A 20707-nucleotide genomic window follows, 5' to 3' on the forward strand; every position below is an offset into this window, starting at 1 on the left:
TACTAGATGAGAGAGGTAACCTGTGACAGATGATGTGGGGAAAACTGAAGTACTCAATGCTTTCTTTGCCTCTGTCTTCACAGACAAGGTCAGCTCCCAGAATAATACACTAGACAACGCAATATGGGATGGAGATGGACAGCCCTCAGTGCAGAAAGAACAGGTTAGGAACTATGTAGAAAAGCTAACCATACACAAATCCATGGTTCCGGATTTAATACATCCCAGGGTACCGAGGGAGTTGGCAAATGTCATTGCAGAGACTTTGGCCATTACCTTTGAAAACTCGTGGAGAACAGGAGAGATCCCAGATGACTGGAAAAAGGCAAATGTAGTGCCTAGCTTTAAAAAAGGTAAGAAGGACAATCCAGGGAACTACAGACCAGTCAGCCTTACATCAGTCCCTGGAAAAATCATGGAGGGGATCCTCGAGGAATCCATTCTGAAGCACTTGGAAGAGGGGAAAGTGATCAGGAACAGTCAACATAGATTCACCAACAGCAAGTCATGCCTGACCAATCTGATTAGCTTCTATGATGAGGTAACTGGTTCTGTGGATATGGGGAAGTCAGTGGATGTGATCTACCTTGGCTTTAGCAAAGCTTTTGATACGGTCTCCCACAGTATTCTTGCCAGCAAGTTAAGGAAGTATGGATTGGATAATGAACTGTAAGGTGGATAGAAAGCTGGCTAGATTGTTGGGCCCAACGGATAGTGATCAACAGCCCGATGTCTGGTTGGCGGTTGGTTTCAAGCGGAGTGTCCCAAGGATCGGTTCTAGGGCTGGTTTTGTTCAACATCTTTATTAATGACCTGGATGAAGGGATGGGTTGTACCCTCAGGAAGTTTGCGGATGACACTAAGTTAGGGGGAGAGGTAGATACGCTGGAGGGCAGGGATCGGGTCCAGGGTCTCCTTGAGACATTAGAGGATTGGGCTAAAAGAAATCTGATGAGATTCAACAAGGACAAGGGCAGAGTCCTGCATTTGGAACAGAAGAATCCCAAGCATTGTTACAGGCTGGGGACCGACTGGCTAAGCAGCAGTTCAGCAGAAAGGGGCCTGGGTATTACAGGGGATAAGTTGGATATGAGTCAACAGTGTGCCCTTGTAGCCAAGAACGTATATTGGGCTGCATTAGGAGGAGCATTGCCAGCAGATCTAGAGAAGTGATTATTCCCTTTTATTCAGCACTGGAGAGGCCACATCTGCAGTACTGCATCCAGGGCTTCATTACCAGGGCTTGATAAACGGCGGCGAAAGCTGCTCGCCAGCCCCGCATTGCTCATGCGCGCGTCACCGGTAAACGGGGCGCATGGCTGAAATCTACTTGCCACGGGCTAGTAGAGCAAGGGTCTCAAGTTGCAGTGGGGGAGGTCTAGGTTGGACATTAGGAAAATCTATTTCCCTAGGAGGGTGGGGAAGCACTGGGCTGGGTTCCCTAGGGAGCGAGTAGAATCTCCATCCCTAGAGGTTTTGAAGTCCCGGTTTGACAAAGCCCTGGCTGGGATGATTGAGTTGGGATTGGTCCTGCTTTGGGCTGGGACCTGGACTGGATGACTCCGGAGGTCTCTGCCAGCCCTGGGATTCTATGATACTGCTTAACATTTAAACAACTCCTCCTGTGTAGCCCTGACAAATGTAAACAGCCATTCAAAGCTCTGCTACAAAGAGCATTCTCCTGGCTCATCCCTTTGACCATGTCCCGTCTCTTTGCACCCCTCCTCCATCATATCAAACCCAAGTTACCTGTCTTCACTCCCAAGGCCTGCCATGGCCTAGGCCTGCCCTACCATTGTCACCAGCTTGCCCACCTATTGCATTTCCAAAGACCGTTCTGTTTTCTCCCATGCTGCCCTCCTACAAAGCTGTGTCTGTGTCCCCTTTACAGCCCCAACCCAAACTCTGCTTTGCCATGATGCCTGGCAAGCGGGTGTGCCTCCATGGTAACCAGAGGCTTATGCTGCCACATGCTCATTCCTTTGTGCTCCCCTGCATTCCCCTGGAGTCTCTGGTTTTATAATCAGAGTGTCAGCTCTGTATGGCTGGAACCATCTTTTTGTTCTGTGTGTGTGCAGCGCCTAGCACAAGGGGTCCTGGTTCATGAAAAGAACGGTTACTTACCTGTAACTGTTGTTCTTCGAGATGTGTTGCTCATGTCCATTCAAAGTAGGTGTGCGCACCGTCTTCCGGAGCGTTTTCCCTAGCGGTACCCGTAGCGCCGGCAGGGCACCCCCTGGAGTGGCGCTGCCATGGCGGGGCATAAGTACCCCTGCCAGCGCTGTCCCACCTCAGTTCCTTCTTGCTGGACACTCCGACGAAGGGGAGGTAGGGTGGGAGTCGAATGGACATGAGCAACATCTCGAAGAACAACAGTTACAGGTAAGTAACCGTTCTTTTCTTCTTCGAGTGGTTGCTCATGTCCATTCGAAGTAGGTGACTACCAAGCTAACCCCATGGAGGAGGGGTCGGAATAGTCATAGCACCAGAGTCATGAAGAGAGGTGAACAATAAACGGATTTATTCGAACAATCCAACACTGATAAGGCACATATTAAGAACAATGACAATAGGACATATTTACATATTTACATTACAGATTCGAGGACTGCAGAGCCCACCTCGGCATCCTCCTTGGCCTGCTGTGGTAGCGCATAGTGCGCTGTAAACATGTGAAGGGAAGACCATGGGGCCGCCCTGCAAATTTCCGTGATTGGTACCTGGGCCCCAAAGGCCACCAAGGACGCCTGCGCCCTAGTAGAGTGTGCCTTCACCCTGGGTGGGGTTTTACCAGCCAGTTGATAACATTCTGTGATGCATTGCACCACCCATCTTGATAGCCTTTGTGTCGAAATAGGCAACCTTTTCACCCTGTCCCCAAACGCAACAAACAATTGTTGGGATTTACGGAACGGCTTGGTTCTGTCAATGTATAACACCAGCGCCCGCTTGGCATCCAGGGAGTGAAGCACCTGCTCCTTAGGGGAGGCATGAGGTTTTGGGAAAAAACCGGGAGATAAATCTCCTGGGACAGGTGGAACGGTGACACCACCTTTGGGAGGAAGGCTGGATGAGGCCATAGCCTTACGTTGCTATGTGAAAAAACAAGGTAGGGCAGGTCTACAGTTAGCGTCCTTAGTTCCGACACCCTTCGAGCCGATGTAATGGCCACGATGAAAGCAACCTTCAACGAAAGGTGCTGCAGGGAACACGTGGCCAGTGGTTCAAAGGGGGGTAACATAAGCCTGTGGAGGACCACATTGAGGTCCCAGGCGGGAAGCAGGGCCCTCACCGAGGGATACAACTTTTCCAAGCCAGTAAGAAACCTTTTAACCACCGGGTTAGAAAAAAGGGAGACTCCTGCCGTACCAACATGGAAGACGGAGAGAGATGCCACATGGACTTTGATAGAGGAAAAGGACAGGCCACTAGACCGAAGCTGGAAAAGATAGTCAAGAATAGTTGGAATAGGAGCCAAGGACGGGTGTACTCCTCTCCCGGATGCCCAATACGAGAAGCGCCGCCACTTGGCAGCGTACGACTGTCTAGTAGAGGGTTTCCTGCTACTGAGGAGGACCAACTGAACCTCTCGGGAACATTCCCTTTCAGGTTGGCTCAACCACGGATAAACCAGGCCGTTAGGTGGAGAGACCGGAGATCCGGGTGAACCATGATCCCCTCGTCCCAAGGTTGAGTTAGCAGGTCCCAGACTGGAGGGAGTGCTATTGGATCTTGGGTAAGCATGTCCACTAGGATGGGGACCCAGAACTGCCTGGGCCACCTGGGGGCTATGAGAATGATCGAGGACCGAAATGTCCTCACTCTGGTCAACACCCTGGAAATTAGGGGAAACGGGGGAAAAGCATAGAGAACGCCCTCTGGCCACACGGTCGTCAGGGCATCCCCCAGGGAATATTTCCCCAGACCCAGCAGAGAACAGTAGTTCCTGCTCTTGGCATTGTGTGCCGAGGTGAACAGGTCTAGGCGGGGATAACTTCACCTGCGGAAAACCTGACGGAGAACAGAGTCCTTGAGCGACCACTTGTGGGCTCCAAAGGATCTGCTCAGTGTGTCTGTCAGGTTTTTGCACCCCGGGAGGTATTCCGCCTGAGGCGTGATATCGTGCGTGACACACAGGTGCCAGAGTCACAGGGCCTCTTTGCAGAGGGGAGGCGAGTGCGCCCCACCCTGCTTGTTGAGATAAAATACCGCTGCTGTGTTGTCCATACGAACCAGGATCGAGCGGTGAGAGAGCCTTGGCAGGAAGGCTTCGCAGGCTCTCCTCACCGGCCGCAATTCCCGGATGTTTATGTGCAGGGTTCATTCGGAGGGAGACCAGAGGCCCTGAGTCCTGTGGCAAAGATCAAGAGCTATCTGATCCGTTTACATCATGGGAAAGTAAGTGGGACCTTCCCGAAAGAAAAAGGAGACGATTATGGATTACTAGTAAGTGGATGGAGTGAACCAGGGAGCTCTGGGGTCCCAGCTGGGAGGGCTGTGCTTGGTGAACCTCGAACAGGATAGACGGGGACATAGCAACAGGAGAGGCCTGACTCCAAACCATGAGCTTTCATGCATATGCTAGCGTATTTGATGGAGAGTTACTTCAACTGGCTGGTGGCAGGCTCTGGCATTTGGTTTAATTTCCCTTTTTAATCTTTTCAAAGGAAAAGCAGCTTTTATATCCACACTCCCAGATTCCTCCTGGAGATAGCCCACTGCCTCACAACAGGTCTCCGATTCCTCAAGGAGATGTCCTAGCGTCACACCACAGGGGGCTCCACCTTTCTTCAAAGCCAAACAACTCCTAGTATTTCAGAAGGCAAATGCAATAATCCACTCCGTTTTAGCTATAATCGTTTTGAATAAATTTATGAGGAAGAAGAGGTGAAGAGATGTACAGCATGACTGATTATATTAGCATAGAGCAGGCAGAGAAAATGTTATTCAGAAAAAGCAGATTCAGAGCAACTCTGTAAATTATACTGGGAAACCAGGGAGCAATCACTGTTGAAAAGGTAAATAAATATTTCTAAAGGATGGAGCATGTTTCAGGAGGAAATCCTACCCCCTATCACAATGATTTGGATTATTTTCCCCATAAAAATGGGAAAAAATATTGTATTGCTCCCCAAAATTCCTTTTAGCTTCCGAGAAGCATTAGTTCAAATCTCACTGTGACGGAGCCACTCACCTCATGCAAGCCCCCCAATTGGCCAGGTGTGTCTGCTTCTGCACTCTGCCAGCTTTGCTTTGGAACGATCAGCAGGGATTACCGCGAGCAGAGTAAATGTTCTCGGCCCTCTGGCAGAGTCACACACAGCCTATAGGTATAGCAACAAATAGACCCCTGCCAGGGACCAAGTCCAACAGGGCCTCCCCCACTGCCCTCAGCAACGTCTTCGGAGCCCTGTCTCCAGGCTCAGTTCTCAGTGAGCCTAACAGGGCCTCCTACAGAACCCTGAAGAGCCATAACCCCTCTGAAGCACCTTCAATGCTACGTGCTGCAGGGCCCCTCCTGGGAGACTCTGCTCTGTTGAGAGCCATCCTGACCCCAGCGGAGTCATTAGTTCAAATCCAATCCCCTTTAAGGGTTCACACAGTTCAATTAAATGCTGACCCCCTCTGAGGTCTTCTGCCCCTTCCCCGGCGTGGTTAACTCCTCCTCTGGGCTTAGACTGCGGCAGGAATAGGGAAGAATCCGGGCTCTCCCGCTACTCCAGGTCCCAACCCAGGGAACTTAACAGCCACGGACGGCTTCCCTTTAACTACATACTGCAGTATTTCCCTGGACCGCTTCCCTTCTTAACCCCAGCACTTGCAGCTTCGCCCTTACCTCAGGGCCGAAGTCTTGCTTGAGCCCTTGTCATCAGCCACAAATACCTTCCCTGCTCCTCTGGTTCCGCCCTGCAACGGGGCGGCGGAAGTGAAGGCCGGACACAGCGAAGCCGTACACGGTGAAGGCCATACACAGACAAGAATGGGGAGGAAGGAAAAGGATGCTGACAGGAAGGTCAGATGGCTACTCAGCAAGGTACCTGCAAGTTGTGATGATTCTATTCTTTTTTTATTTCCTCCTTTTTATCACTTTTTGTGGGCTTGGCAGCAGAATGTGAGGGACTGGAATGCTCTGAGGGAGGTGCTTTCATAAACAGGTTCGGAGATTATGTTCCAAATATAAACAACAGACTGGAAAAAGGAACAGAGCTGTCAAGAGGAGTAGCTAAATGGGATGTTAAGACAAGTTACTGCCACTGGCGGAACAGAAAGAGCAGAAAAATCATAGATATGTGGGGCTAGAAGGGCTGTTGGGAAGTCATTAAGTCCAGCCGCCTGCACAGAGACATACACTCTGTGCACATAAAAATTATCCCACACGTGGAAGGAAAAAATCTGTACATGGATGGAAAAGATTAGAGGGAACATTGCTCATCACTGCCAAGTAGAGTGTTCAGTTATGTTCTCTGGCTTACACATCACACTCTGTTACTACATCCCTGAATAGTTGCCTTTCACAACTGTATTACATTGTTGACTCATACTCTGTGTGTGATCCTCTATAAGCCCCAGATCCTTTGCAGCAATTCTAGCCCATTAGTCCCCATTTCGTAGTTGTGCATTTGATTTTTTCCTTGCTAAGCGTAGTACTTCGCACTTGTCTTTATTGAATTTCACCTTGTTTTAATCCAGACCAATTCTCCAATTTTAATCCTATCCTCCAAGTCCTTGCAACACCTTCCTGTTCAGTTTTAATCACAAATTTTGCAAGCACAAATATCAACTCCATTTGCCGAGTCATTAATGAAAATATTGACTAATACCAGACATGGGGCTAATCACTGATGGCCTCCACTGGATATTCCAGTCTGACAGTGAACTACCAAAAACGACTCTAGGTACAGTTCTTCGACCAGTTTTGCACCTGCCTTATAATAATTTCATGTAGATTGCATTTCCCTACTTTGCTTATGAAAATGTCATCTTTTGTTCTTGGTCCCTTCCCAACAAGACGTAGCTACAGTAAGCAGGCCAAGAGCATCTCCACAGTCTCCTTCAGATAAGTCTTAGTTCTCATCCAACATAGCGTGAGCATCCTCACCTCCCACCAATGAGGGTGTTTAGTCGGAGATGGCACTCAGCACTTTACAGGATTGGATGCCTTGTTTATTAGCAATGGAGTCTAGCAGACAAAGCCTGTTGTATCAAAATACCACACCTAACCCAATGTCTAGATCTGTCGTGTCCAACACACTAGCCACATGTGGCTATTTGGCCAGTCGAGCGTGGCTGGTTCACTACAGAACTGATTGGACATCACAGGTCTGGATAACGTACCGAGTCTCTGGTAAGGAGCCAAACAAAACAAAACAAAACAAAACACTGCCATTTCCTTTTGTTGCCTCACGACCGTGACTATAGAATCCAGTCCAGGTAAGTGCCAGGGTTGCCAACAACATTTAAATGAAAGTCCTCTGACTTGTTGCATCCAACTCTCTTGTAATCACCCATGATACTTCCCTCTTTGCAGACATCCCAGATGCTGCCAGAAGGAACTGGGTGATTGATTAGGGCTGCAAGATTTAATGTATTCACGGAACCTTGCTCTGCTAACTGCTCATATTCATCTCAATAAGGATTGAATCGGCAGGCCATGCTATGCCACCAGGGTAATTACAGGCACAATGTATGAGATTTTTAAAATCCTCCTGTTTTAGTTTATATCAAGCATGAATGACAAGTAAGGTCCAAAAGGTCATAGCAAAGGCTTAATACAATAAACAGACTGCAGATTGTTCCAATATTGGGGCCCAAACCTGCACCCATGATGGAGACAAAACTCCGTTACTTTCAGTGGGAAGGTTGTTTGGGGCCGGGGACATTTGCCTTAATAAGGACTTCAGGATTAGGCCTTTACCCGAGCACTGTAATCCAAGGAGACAGATCTTTCATTGAAACTTAGAACAAAGCCCAAGTCACTCACACACATTTAAACAACTCATTAAAAGTACCAGAGGGGGAGCCGAGTTAGTCTGTAACTGGGAAAACTTAAAAAACAACCGATAGTCTAGCAGTGCTTTAAAGGCTAACAAAATGTAGAGATGGGATCGTGAGCTTTCGTGGGTCCAACCCACTTCTTAAAAGTAATCACTGCTACAGTTTGCAACCTCCACGCTTCTGCTTGACTCACATTTCTCCACTGAGGTGGCAGCAGCGGCTGGAGCTCCAGGCCTCTTTAAATTGCCAGGGGAGCACTGGAGTGCTGCTTTGCATGGCTCTGAAAACTGGGGCCGCGTGCACTGTGGTCTGGGCGGCACTAAGTGCTGACTGCCCTCCGCCACACCCTTCTGTCGTCAGCCCCGCCCCTTCCGGTGTCCCTCCACACACCTTACCCGGGTAGGAACCCGCGGTGGCTGTCAGCCCCACAGCGGCCACCATACCAGAGTATCTGAGATACCGCAGGTAATCTGCTGATTGGCTAGTGGCTGCTACAATAATTGCACTATTTATTACTACTACCACACTACACAGGAGCCCTAGTCATGCACCTAGGCCCCGCAGCTCTAGGGTCTAAACAAACACAAAAGAAAAAGACAGTCCTGGCCCCACAGACCTTACCATCTACGTAGGGGAGAAGAGATAACCAATGGATACGGACAGTCAGACAAGAGTACAAGGAAACAATGAGGCAATATTGCTTAGCCTGATAAACAATGGTCTCAGCACACCAGCAGCCTGAGCACTGTCAAGTTGTTTGTAGGTGGTCAGGGGAACGGAGAGTTATGAGGAGAATTTTGAAGGAGCATAATGGAGTCTTTGCAGATATTTGTGTGGAGAACAAGAACGAGGGGCAGAGCAGGAGAAGACACAAAGGTGCTGTTTGAAAATGTAATAAGTGGGTAACAGAAGCTGGCATCATGAGCCAATCAAAGACAGGAGCTGACATTTTGACAGCACATGAGGGACAGAAGTTAGGGTGGGGCTAAGGCCTGACAGTGATGCTTTCTTTAAGACTTCCTTGGTACAAACATCACCTCTTTGATTAAGAGATGCAAAAGAAGGTGGTGGTGAAAAATGGGCCTGGTATAATGTTCAGCCTCCCATTTCTCAGCTGACAGAAATCATAGAATCATAGAATCATAGAATAATAGGACTGGAAGGGACCTCGAGAGGTCATCGAGTCCAGCCCCCCGCCCTCAAGGCAGGATCAAGCTCCGTCTACACCATCCCTGACAGATGTCTATCTAACCTGTTCTTAAATATCTCCAGAGAGGGAGATTCCACCACCTCCCTTGGCAATTTATTCCAATATTTGACCACCCTGACAGTTAGGAATTTTTTCCTAATGTCCAATCTAAACCTCCCCTGCTGCACTTTAAGCCCATTACTCCTTGTCCTGTCCTCAGAAACTAAGAGGAACAAATTTTCGCCTTCCTCCTTGTGACACCCTTTTAGATATTTGAAAACCGCTATCATGTCCCCCCTTAATCTTCTTTTTTCCAAACTAAACAAGCCCAGTTCATGAAGCCTGGCTTCATAGGTCATGTTCTCTACACCTTTAATCATTCTTGTCGCTCTTCTCTGTACCCTTTCCAATTTCTCCACATCTTTCTTGAAATGTGGCGCCCAGAACTGGACACAGTACTCCAGCTGAGGCCTAACTAGTGCAGAATAGAGCGGCAGAATGACTTCACGAGTTTTGCTTACAACACACCTGTTGATACAACCTAGAATCATATTTGCTTTTTTTGCAACAGCATCACACTGTTGACTCATATTCAACTTGTGGTCCACTATGACCCCTAGATCCCTTTCCGCCATGCTCCTTCCTAGGCAGTCGCTTCCCATCTTGTATGTATGGAACTGATTGTTCCTTCCTAAGTGGAGCACTTTGCATTTCTCTTTATTAAACCTCATCCTGTTTACCTCTGACCATTTCTCTAACTTGCTAAGGTCATTTTGAATTATGTCCCTATCCTCCAAAGAAGTCGCAACCCCACCCAGTTTGGTATCATCTGCAAACTTAATAAGAGTACTCTCTATCCCAATATCTACATCATTGATGAAGATATTGAATAGTACGGGTCCCAAAACAGACCCTTGAGGAACTCCACTTGTTATCCCTTTCCAGCAGGATTTAGAACCGTTAACAACAACTCTCTGACTACGGTTATCCAGCCAATTATGCACCCACCTTATCGTGGCCCTATCTAAGTTATATTTGCCTAGTTTATCAATAAGAATATCATGCGAGACCGTATCAAATGCCTTACTAAAGTCTAGGTATATGACATCCACCGCTTCTCCCTTATCCACAAGGCTCGTTATCTTTTCAAAGAAAGCTATCAGATTAGTTTGGCATGACTTGTTCTTCACAAACCCATGCTGGCTATTCCCTATCACTTTATTACTTTCCAAGTGTTTGCATACGATTTCCTTAATTACCTGCTCCATTATCTTCCCTGGGACAGACGTTAAACTGACCGGTCTATAATTTCCTGGGTTGTTCTTATTCCCCTTTTTATAGATGGGCACAATATTTGCCCTTTTCCAGTCTTCTGGAATCTCCCCTGTCTGCCATGATTTTTCAAAGATCATAGCTAAAGGCTCAGATACCTCCTCTATCAGCTCCTTGAGTATCCTGGGATGCATTTCATCAGGACCTGGTGACTTGCTGACATCTAACTTTCCTAAGTGATTTTTAACTTGTTCTTTGTGTATCCTATCTTCTAAACTTACCCTCTCTCTGCTTGTATTCACTACGTTAGGCACACCTCCAGACTTCTCGGTGAAGACCGAAACAAAGAAGTCATTGAGCATCTCCGCCATTTCCAAGTTCCCTGTTACTGCTTCTCCCTCCTCGCTAAGCAGTGGGCCTACCCTGTCCTTGGTCTTCCTCTTGCTTTTAATGTATTTATAAAAGGTCTTCTTGTTTCCCTTTATGCCTGTAGCTAGTTTGATCTCATTTTGTGCCTTTGCCTTTCTAATCTTGCCCCTGCATTCCCGTGTTGCTTGCCTATATTCATCCTTTGTTAGTTGTCCTAGTTTCCATTTTTTATATGACTCCTTTTTTATTTTGAGATCATGCAAGATCTCCTTGTTAAGCCAAGCTGGTCTTTTGCCATATTTTCTATCTTTCCTACACAACGGAATTGTTTGCTTTTGGGCCCTTAACAACGTCCCTTTGAAATACTTCCAACTCTCCTCAGTTGTTTTTCCCTTCAGTCTTGCTTCCCATGGGACCTTACCTACAAGTTCTCTGAGCTTATCAAAATCTGCCTTCCTGAAATCCATAACCTCAATTGTGGTGGTCTCCCTTCTACCTTTCCTTAAGATCATGAACTCTATTATTTCGTGATCACTGTCCCCTATACTGTCTTCCACTTTCAAGTTCTCAACTAGTTCCTCCCTATTTGTTAAAACCAAATCCGGAACAGCTTCTCCTCTGGTAGCTTTTTCAACCTTCTGAAACAGAAAGTTGTCTCCAATGCAGTCCAGAAACTTATTGGATAGCCTGTGCCTCGCTGTGTTAGTTTCCCAACATATGTCTGGATAGTTGAAGTCCCCCATCACCACCAAATCTTGGGCTTTGGATAGTTTTGTTAATTGTTTAAAAAAGGCCTCATCCACCTCTTCCACCTGGCTAGGTGGCCTGTAGTAGACTCCTAGCATGATATCACCCTCGTTTTTTACCCCTTTTAGCTTAACCCAGAGACTCTCTACACAGCTATCTCCTACGTTCATCTCCACTTCAGTCCAAGTGTGTACATTTTTAATATACAAGGCAACCCCTCCTCCCTTTTTTCCCTGTCTGTCCTTCCTGAGCAAGCCGTACCCTTCCATACCAATATTCCAATCATGCGTCCCATCCCACCAGGTTTCTGTAATACCAATGATATCAGTTGTATTTATTGGTTAGCAATTCCAGTTCTTCCTGCTTATTACCCATACTTCTCGCATGGAGGAAAAAAAAGTCTGTCTTCATGCAGTGCTTTCAGAGTGAAAAGATCCTTCATGCAGAATTGCATTTGTTCTTGATTCCTCTACAGCCATCAGGAGGAGTGAATTTCTCAATAATCATGTTTGCTTGAGAGAAACACTTTCAGAGATTTCTCCCATTTAAGTTTTCCCTTTGTTCCTGCTCTTCGTTTCCAGAGTTCTTTGAGAGCAGGCGTAGGTTTTCACTGATGAGTGGGCCAGACCATTTTCTATTGTTGCTGTGATTTTTTTCAGTTTTCTTTTTTAAGCAATCTTCACTTCTCAAACTTGCCTTCTCCTCAAGTTAACTTCAGTTTTTCAGTGTCTGCTTTTTGTTTCTGGCCTGCAGTGGAGTAGCGCTGTTAATGTTTGTGACTAGGGATGGGCAAACCCCTTTTGTCTGTTTTAAATGTTGAACTTTTGAACTCACATCTTGAACTTGAATGCTGCTGGGCTTGTGGGAGAAACAGTGCTAAAAGAGCAGAGAAAAAAATCCAGAAGAAGAAACAGGATAAAAATGGAAGGCAGGAGGAAAAAGAGAGCTACCTTTTTTGTAACGTGTTCTTCGAGATGTGTTGCTTTTGTCCATTCCATGTTAGGTGTGTGCGCTCGCCACATGCATTGGTGCCAGAAGTTTTGCCCTTAGCAGTCCCGGTAGAGGACAGCCTCTGAAGTCCATGGAGTGGCGTCCACAGGGCATGGTAAAAGGGGCATTGCAGGCTTCGCCCATCCTCAGTTCCTCCTTGCTGGAGGCTCCGCCAGTGGGGAAGGAGGGCAGGCTGTTGAATGAACATGAGCAACACATCTTGAAGAATGGCAGCTATGGAAAAGATAACCGTCTTCTCTTCAAGTGTTTGCTCATGCCCATTCCCTGTTAGAGGACTCCCAAGCAACACCAATGGAGATGGATAGGACTTCAAGGACAAGTCGTACGTAACACAGCTCTGCCAAACCCAGTGTCACCCAAGCCCATCCCTACGGGGTCATGGAGCCTGAAGCAATCCCTGCTCACCCCTGGCCCTCCCCACTCTACCCCTTCTGCCCATGCTCCATCTCCTTTTACCCCCATTGCACCCCTTCCCTGAAGCCCCCTCCCCTGGGGCACTTCCTATGCAAGCCAGGGGATTACCGGGTCACCTAGCATGAGGCAGCAGCAGGGGTCGGACCCACTCTGCATTCATCATGGTGGCTGAATCTGGAGCTACCCGGCATAATATTAGCAACTATTAGGAAACAGAAAATATAACGCCATGATAGAATTCCATGGTGTGCCCAAACCTCAAATATTGTGTCCAGTTTTGGTCACCCCATCTCAAAAAGGATAGTGTAGAAGGAGCTAAGTTTCAGAGGAGAGTGAAAAGGATGATCCTGGGTATGGAAGCCATTCTACACGAGGAGAAGTTAAGATTAGGGCTGCTCAAGTTAGAAAAGAGATGATTAAGGTCTATATGACAGAGAGCTATTGATTCATGAATGGTGTGGCAAAAGTAAATAAGGAAGTGGTGTTTATTCTTTCCCACAGTACAAAAGCCAGGGATCACCCGATTAAATTAATAGGCAACAGATTAAATACAAACAAGAAGTATCCTTTAATACGACATACCATTAACCTGTGGAACTCATTGCCATAGGATATTATGATGGCCAAAAGTATAACTGAGTTCAAAAAGGAGTAACAGGTCTGTGACAGGGTCTGTGCTGCTTGCCTCTGGGACTAGCTCTCTCAACTGGCACACCCTCTCAGGCGGTACCTCTTCCACCACCTTCTCCACCCACAGATCCATCTCAGCCTAGGAATTGCAGCATCCTTTTCATGATTCATCTCTCCAGCTCTGCCACCATTTGTGGTTCCCCATTGTCCTGGGTTAGATATCTTAGTCCAACTGTCAAGCCACTACCCCAGTGGCGAGTGGGGGGGGAAGACATTAGCCCACCCACTACTCTGGGTCCAGACCCAGGGGGTTGGCTGACAGCAGCCTCTTTCTTCAACTCGCTCTTCCTTCTCTGCTGCTTAAGCTCCCTGGGCCACTTGCCCAAGGCCCCAGCACCTTTTTGCCCTCTTCTCAGGGTCTTGAAGCACCCAGCCATGAGCTCTCTCTCTCTCTCGCTCCCCTGGTTCCTGCTAGCATGATCCCATTGTTCCCTCTAAGCTGCACGCTTGCACAGGTGCACAGAGGAAATGTCTACCCTGCCCACCTCCTAAGCAGAGTGGTGGGCAGTAAGCGGCTGCTCTGGTGGCCGGGCCAGAGGAGCCGGGTGGTGGAAAAGAGGCAGCTGCTCTGGCGGCCAGGGCCCAAGTAACCATGTGGCAGGCAGCAGTGCTGCTGAAGAGGCCAGCAGAGAAATGCCAGGGAGACCAGTTGGGAGCGTGACATGACCATGCATGAGTGAGTTAACCCCGAGTGGTGAAAAGTCCCATAAGAAACATCATCAGCAGAATGGGAAACCCCAATCCAACTTTTTCTTAAAATACAGACTACAAAGCAAAATCCAGTTTAATTTTCTGCTAGAAACGGGGGTGACACCTTTGCTGTTGGGAAATGGAGAAATCCCTAGATCAGGGAAAGGTAGAGGAGGCTGTGTTCAGTACACTCCCCCTGAAACTCTGGTACTGGCCACTGTCAGAGTCAGGATACCAGGCTGAACGGCCTATTGGTCTAAGCTAATATAACCACTATATTCTCCTTCCAACTCAAAAAGCCTTCTGAAACTCCCAGAAGCTCCAGCTCCACATGGTTTGCCTTTCCCACCCCGTTTTTGTTTATTACAGTAGGGTCCAAAGAAAACACGTATTGGTGCTCTCTTGGAAACTTGATTCCTCACAAATGTCCCCAGGTCTGCAGCCTTGTGGTAGACGTCCGGCTTTGACTTCAAAGCTTTGGTTCAGATGTGAATTCCTATTCTGATGCAGAAACGTAGCTGCCACTTTAACAGCAGCAAACCCATGGGACTAGCAGCAGTTAAGTGCCTTGAAACCGCCTCTGTTTATCTTCAGTAAGGAAGCTTCCTAGAAGGACACCAGCCTGCAATGTATTAAATTGTCTGCAAATTTAATACAAAGAATGGGGGGGGAAACCTGATGTTCCCTGCCTGTATGTCTGTGGTTGACAAACTCCCACCAACATTCTGCTGTCCATTCTCAAAAGTGAGCCTTTATCTTTCACATCCCAACCCACAGACCAAAAATCCTCACATACATCATGTGCTGTTGCCTGCATATGTCATTTGAACGAGTTGCAAGCTTGGTTCAGGAAAGAAAATTAGTTGCTGTGTGAAACCCAGAAGTTTTGCAAACTATAACACGCCAATAAGTGGGAGAGCTGCATAAGTGGAGGAGTAGGCCTGGAGAATTCTGTCAATTTGTTCCCATTCTCAGTTCTGTTATCAAATTCAAGTTGTGTGCTCGCTGTTTTCTTATCGGCCCTACGATCTACCTTGGCTGGTTGCTGGGAGGGTTAGTCACTATTCTGGTGTTTTGAAAATATAAATTGATATATAATTGCCACATAGCTCCGTACATCTTGGGCCCCATCCCTGCAAAGCTTGCGTATGCATTGACTTCCATGAGATGACTCAGAGAATAAGGTTGGGCGTGGGTATTAGTCTTAGTCTTTGCAAGATCTGAACCCCAGGCAGTCGCAACTGCCGCATTTTAGCCCACACGCACATCTGGGATGGAGACATCTCAGGCAACGTTGTTCTTAACGTTGGCGATGGCTCCGCCGTAGTTCTAACTGGGCCCCTCATGTCCTACCAAATTCCACGGGGAGGGAATTTTCATGATTAAAAGCCTCATTTCCATAGATGTTGTTATTATTATTTTAAACACTAATGTTGTGGTAGCACCTATAGGCCACTACCAGGTTGGCCCTGATTGTGTTACACGCTTGTATGTTCTCTAATACAGGGCAGTCACTGCTTCAAAGAGCTTTGAGCCACAATTCTGGCCCTGTAAAGCTTTACTCTTCACATCTCTTGATCTGCACAGGCTTTACATCTCATGTTGCTTTAAAAAGTGCTGGAGCAGCCAATGCATTCTGGCTCCCCTGCCTGTCAAGGAAACATGCATTGACCTTCAACAAGAAAAGGTGGTGTACCTGTTAGTGCAAAGCAATTAACTAATAATGAAAATAACCACACTTTGTGTCACTCTGCCAAAAACCTGAGGTTTATTAATGGTCCATTAGGTTGGAAATAAAAATGTTTAACCCTGTTTAGGTGGCTTTGAGGTGCCTTTCCTACACATTCTATTCTTGGGATCTGAGGAATGTAACTGTACTAATAGGTACTCATTAAGAGTGCATGTGTTGTATGCACAAACTCTTGACCTCCATACAAAGGTGAATCGGTGCCAGCTACCTAAGTGATACAAACTGCAGGGAAGCGTTTTCAGCTCCACAGACTACTTACAGGTCATAAAGAGCAGGAAGAAGAGGAGGGAAATAAAAATATCACCATCTCCCAAACAGGCAAGCCACAAAACACACCGGGCATGTCCGAGAGCAGGTACTGCAGATCCCCCACCTTTGAAAACATCCTCAGATTATTTCACAAAGCCCACTTTGCCATTTCCCTACAGCCCTGTTACACTGCTCACCTGATCCATAAAGGGCCCTTAACAGTAGCAAGCGCTAAGAATGCCTTCCTTGCAAAGCTGTTCTCTGGCCAGCAGTGTGATAGCTCTCTACCTGCTCCCTCTCCAGCACAAGGAGCAGCCCAGGGCATGCTGGGGAAGGGAGAGGATGTGGTCTGCTGTGGGGAGTCTCTCTCCCAGCACTGGTGTTAGTGGGGCTGAGGCAAATGTTCTAAAAATACCGCTGTGGAGTTCCTATCTCAGGCAGGAACTTGGGCTCCCGAGCCCTCCTGATCCCCAGGGCTCCCAAACATCCACGCTGCTCTTTGCATTGTGCCTCTAGTATGAGCCCTGCAAACCCAAGTCTGCAGGGAAACATGCTTCCAGCGGCAAAGTAAACGTGCCCTAGGGCAGGGGTGGGCAAAAGGGCCTCCGCCGGCCGGATCCGGCCCACCAAGCAAGTTGATCTGACCACGGACACCCTTTGGCCCACCCCTGCCCTAGGGTATGTTTACTTTGCCACTGGCATGTCAGACCAGCACAGTGTGACTTCAGAGGCCCCTCAGACCCACAGCAGTCTCCATAACAAGGGTTCAGAGCCACCTTTGCCTTCCCTCCCTGCATTCCCGCACAGGCAGAGAATCAGGGCCCTAGTGTAAGCCCCCACTTAGAATTAGCCCTGACTCATAAATAAAAGGTAGTTTTGGGGGTCATAGCTACTTAATAGCCCATGTGCCTTTGTGCAGAAATAGTCGTGGATTAGCAGCCCACCCATTTACCACACAGTAGAAGTTACCCTCATTCACTATCTGTTCCTTTATTATGTACCTGCGGGAGGAGGCAATAAAAGCAGCGGCTCATACAAGGAGATCCAGGATGTTCCTTCGGCTAACATTGCTGAAGGCCACATTTCCCATTGTTAACGAAGCAAATACCCAGGGCCATGCGTATGCTCTGAACCATGGAGTGTAGACAATGAAATGAGACAACATGATACCATGAAATGAGCTGTTACCTTGATTGCCAGTCAGTGGCTGCTGCACAGGTGTATCTCCCATGGGCTTGAGAAGTGTTGCAATTCACAGAGTAGTAGCAGGTAGGGGATGTTGCCCTTCTCTTCAGGATGGATTTTCAACTGCTCGGCACCCACAACTCAAAGGAGTTCATCTCTCTTTTGGGAATCTCAATAGAGGTGAATGTTTCAGACTTGTTTAGCACCTAAGTAGCTGAACTCTTGAAAATTTGGCCTTGTTATACACTTAACCTCTCTCTGCCTCTGCCTGGAAAACAGGGGGAATAATGTTTAGCCACCTTTGTAGAGCACTTTGAGCTTTGGGATGAAAGGTGCTAAGTAATATTTTTTAATTAACAGTATAATTATACTAAAAACTGAAAAAACATAAACAATGAATAGTCCTGCAGAATCTTAGAGACTAACAAAAAATGTAGATAGTAGCATGAGCTTCTGTGGGCACAACCCACTTCTCCAGATGAAAGGAGTTAAGGGACCCAGGGTACAAATAAATATGGCCAATTAGAGTGTCCACGCTAAATGAGGCTAATAGAGTGGGCTCTAAGGACCCGGGGCTTAGCTTTTATGTTGTTAGGGTGCGGGAGGCAGCAGTCCATCCAGTTCACAGCTTTGTTCAGACCTCATTTCCAGGTGTCAAATTTGTAAATGAAACCAAGTTCTGGCAGATTCTTGCTGCTTAGATGGCCTATGAGATGCCAAGATGGCCACCCCAGCTTCCAAGGGCACCAGTGGGGGCCCACCTCCCTACAGCTACTATAGGAAACCCAGTTAGTGGAAAACAGGCACAGCTGGAAAGCCCTGTGCTGCTCTCCTCCCCAGCTGTGGTTTTGAGTGTGTAGGGCTGCTAGCACAGGTGTAAGTCAGAGTGGCCTTCGGGTTGCTCTGATTTTCAGCAGGGGATCAGCTCTGCACACAGCAGCCCTTGCATTGAGGGAATACAAGAGTGCCCCTTAGGCTGCCTTTACAAGCTGAGTAGTGTGCCCCCAGGACAGCCAGTCACACGGTGTTCCTCATTTGTTTTTATTGTGCACACTCTCATTTTGCCCACTTCCATCCCCCTTTGTGGAGCTCAAGCTTTGAGTTAAATCCACTGCTCCTGATAGTCACTTTCATTGCAGCCTTTGCAAAACAGGTGTCAGGAGGAATGAATATGATTGTATTTCACTATTCAGTTAACTGCAGAATGGTGCAGTTGGTGTGGAATGAGTAAAACCCTACTTCAACATTTAGCAGCATCGGAAAGCTGGAGATCTGGTAAAAAAAATGCAACACTAATGAGTTGTTTTAATCCTTGGGGGTTGGGACCAGAAGCTGAATCCTTCATCATCCAATCAGGATCATGCTTTTGGCCTTGTCACGTTGTAACCCACTCTGAGGTGTAGCTGCAGCTGTCTCCCTTCCTGCCTCAGGGTGTTGGGTTCACCTATAGGAGCAGCTGGCACCTCCGCCTAAGGACACCCCTCCCAGTGCAGAAATCACAGAGGCCTGGCCCTTGGGAAAATAGTCAACACCCAATCTCATGCAGAGGAGTGCCTGGCAGAGCACACAAGAATAAAACAGCTCTCACAACTCCCAGGGTAATAAAACAGTAACTGAGTTACAGGGGAACTCGGGATAAAGGACAGGATAATAAAAGGGAAGGAATCAGGATAATAAAAGACAAAAAACCAACAAGACATAAACCCTAACCCTCCCACATTTACAGCCAGTGCTAATCACCCAGCACCTGTCCGGGCAAAGAGTGAGTTTAGACTCAGCATTTGATGGCTGGTGCAGCACTGAAATCAGAGGGCAGATTAAAAAACAATAACAAAATAGATAAGGTCTGTTCTTACCAAATATCCACACCAAGCAGATCAAGACTGTCTGGGGCTTTCTGGTCTGAATTAAAATGTGGCATTAAACTAATATTGCCTTGGAATATGCACAGAAACAAAAGTGTTTGCTATGGAATTTGGTCCCATTTTGCCATGGAATATCTGGGACCTCGATACTAGTGGTTTAAAATGAGTCTAATGTGGGAGCTGCATGTGAGAAGACCATCGATTTTTTTCAAACTACTCTTTATCTTCTCAGTTCAAGATGGAGATGTGATGAGCAAAAGTTGCAAAATGCAACCTATTACATAGTACTTATAACCCCCAAAGCAAAATTGTGCTTGGGAAGTGACTTACTGTCTGATGTTTCTTTGGCCTGAAGTTTTAACAAGAATATACAGCTGGAGCAAAAGGGAAGAGGCAGAGCACATCTGGATTTCCAAAATTAGTTATCTTTAAAGTAATTCTGCAATTCAGGAATATGTCTTATCTACACTTCCACTCCTACTCCCACTGATGGCAATTATCCATTGACACTGGCTCTAAATTCTATAGTACATTTGCATATTTAAGAGTTGTACGCTGTTCATCTGTCCGGTGATAACCAGCTGACAGCCCTGCGTCCTCTGGTGACTTCTCAAAAGAGGAAGACTGGCACAGCCACATAGGATTAACATTACTCTGATATGCAACCAGCAAATCTGGCAGGCCTCTCAATCTGCAAGGAGAACTGAAGAAAAACTCTCAAAAAATCCCAGGAGAGGAGAATAAAGGGTCTGGCCGGCTTGGTCATGTGGATAATAAATTGCTGGGACGAGATTATGATCCACAAACAAAACTGTGTATGTGACAAAATCCCCAAATAGTAAAGCAAAATCTGCACAAGTGAATGTGGTTTGTAAGTCTCTGAAGTATGAATGGGCTCCAACAACAGCACGTGCACTCCATGGAAGAGCGATAGTGAGCCCAGGCCGCTGCATTAGTGCACAAATGATGAGACGTAGGGGGACGGAATCATGATGCTCACTGCAGAGCTCTCTTCCACAGACCTGGAAATGTTGGGCCATGAGGTGTCTAGGAGTAAAAAGGGGAGGAAAATTCATTGGCCAGCCATGAAAAAAGCTAAACTATGTAAACAGATGGGGACTTCATCATTATCCTGTAACAGCAGAAGAGGTGGCAAACTTATTTGACAACTATGTGCAGTCATTCTTATGCCAACTCTGTCCTTTGGCTCAAACAGCGCTTCTCCCTCCTTGGTGTTCACATAGTCCCCTTTCTCCTGTGTATGGATAGAGAGCAAGCAGA

General features: G+C 47.1%; 1 long non-coding RNA gene across 2 annotated transcripts in view; it reads right to left on the reverse strand.

The window, feature by feature from the left end:
- The window catches only part of LOC112546377 (uncharacterized), a 304389-nt gene that overhangs the window by 250084 nt on the left and 33598 nt on the right, over positions 1-20707 (reverse strand). For both annotated transcript variants that reach the window (XR_016350462.1, XR_012906422.2), the window contains exon 3: positions 17565-17731. This is a non-coding gene — a long non-coding RNA (uncharacterized LOC112546377). The remainder of the gene's footprint in view (positions 1-17564; positions 17732-20707) is intronic.

Source organism: Pelodiscus sinensis, chromosome 11, assembly GCF_052426305.1.
Source record: "Pelodiscus sinensis isolate ZL-2025 chromosome 11, ASM5242630v1, whole genome shotgun sequence".
NCBI lineage: Eukaryota > Metazoa > Chordata > Testudines > Trionychidae > Pelodiscus > Pelodiscus sinensis.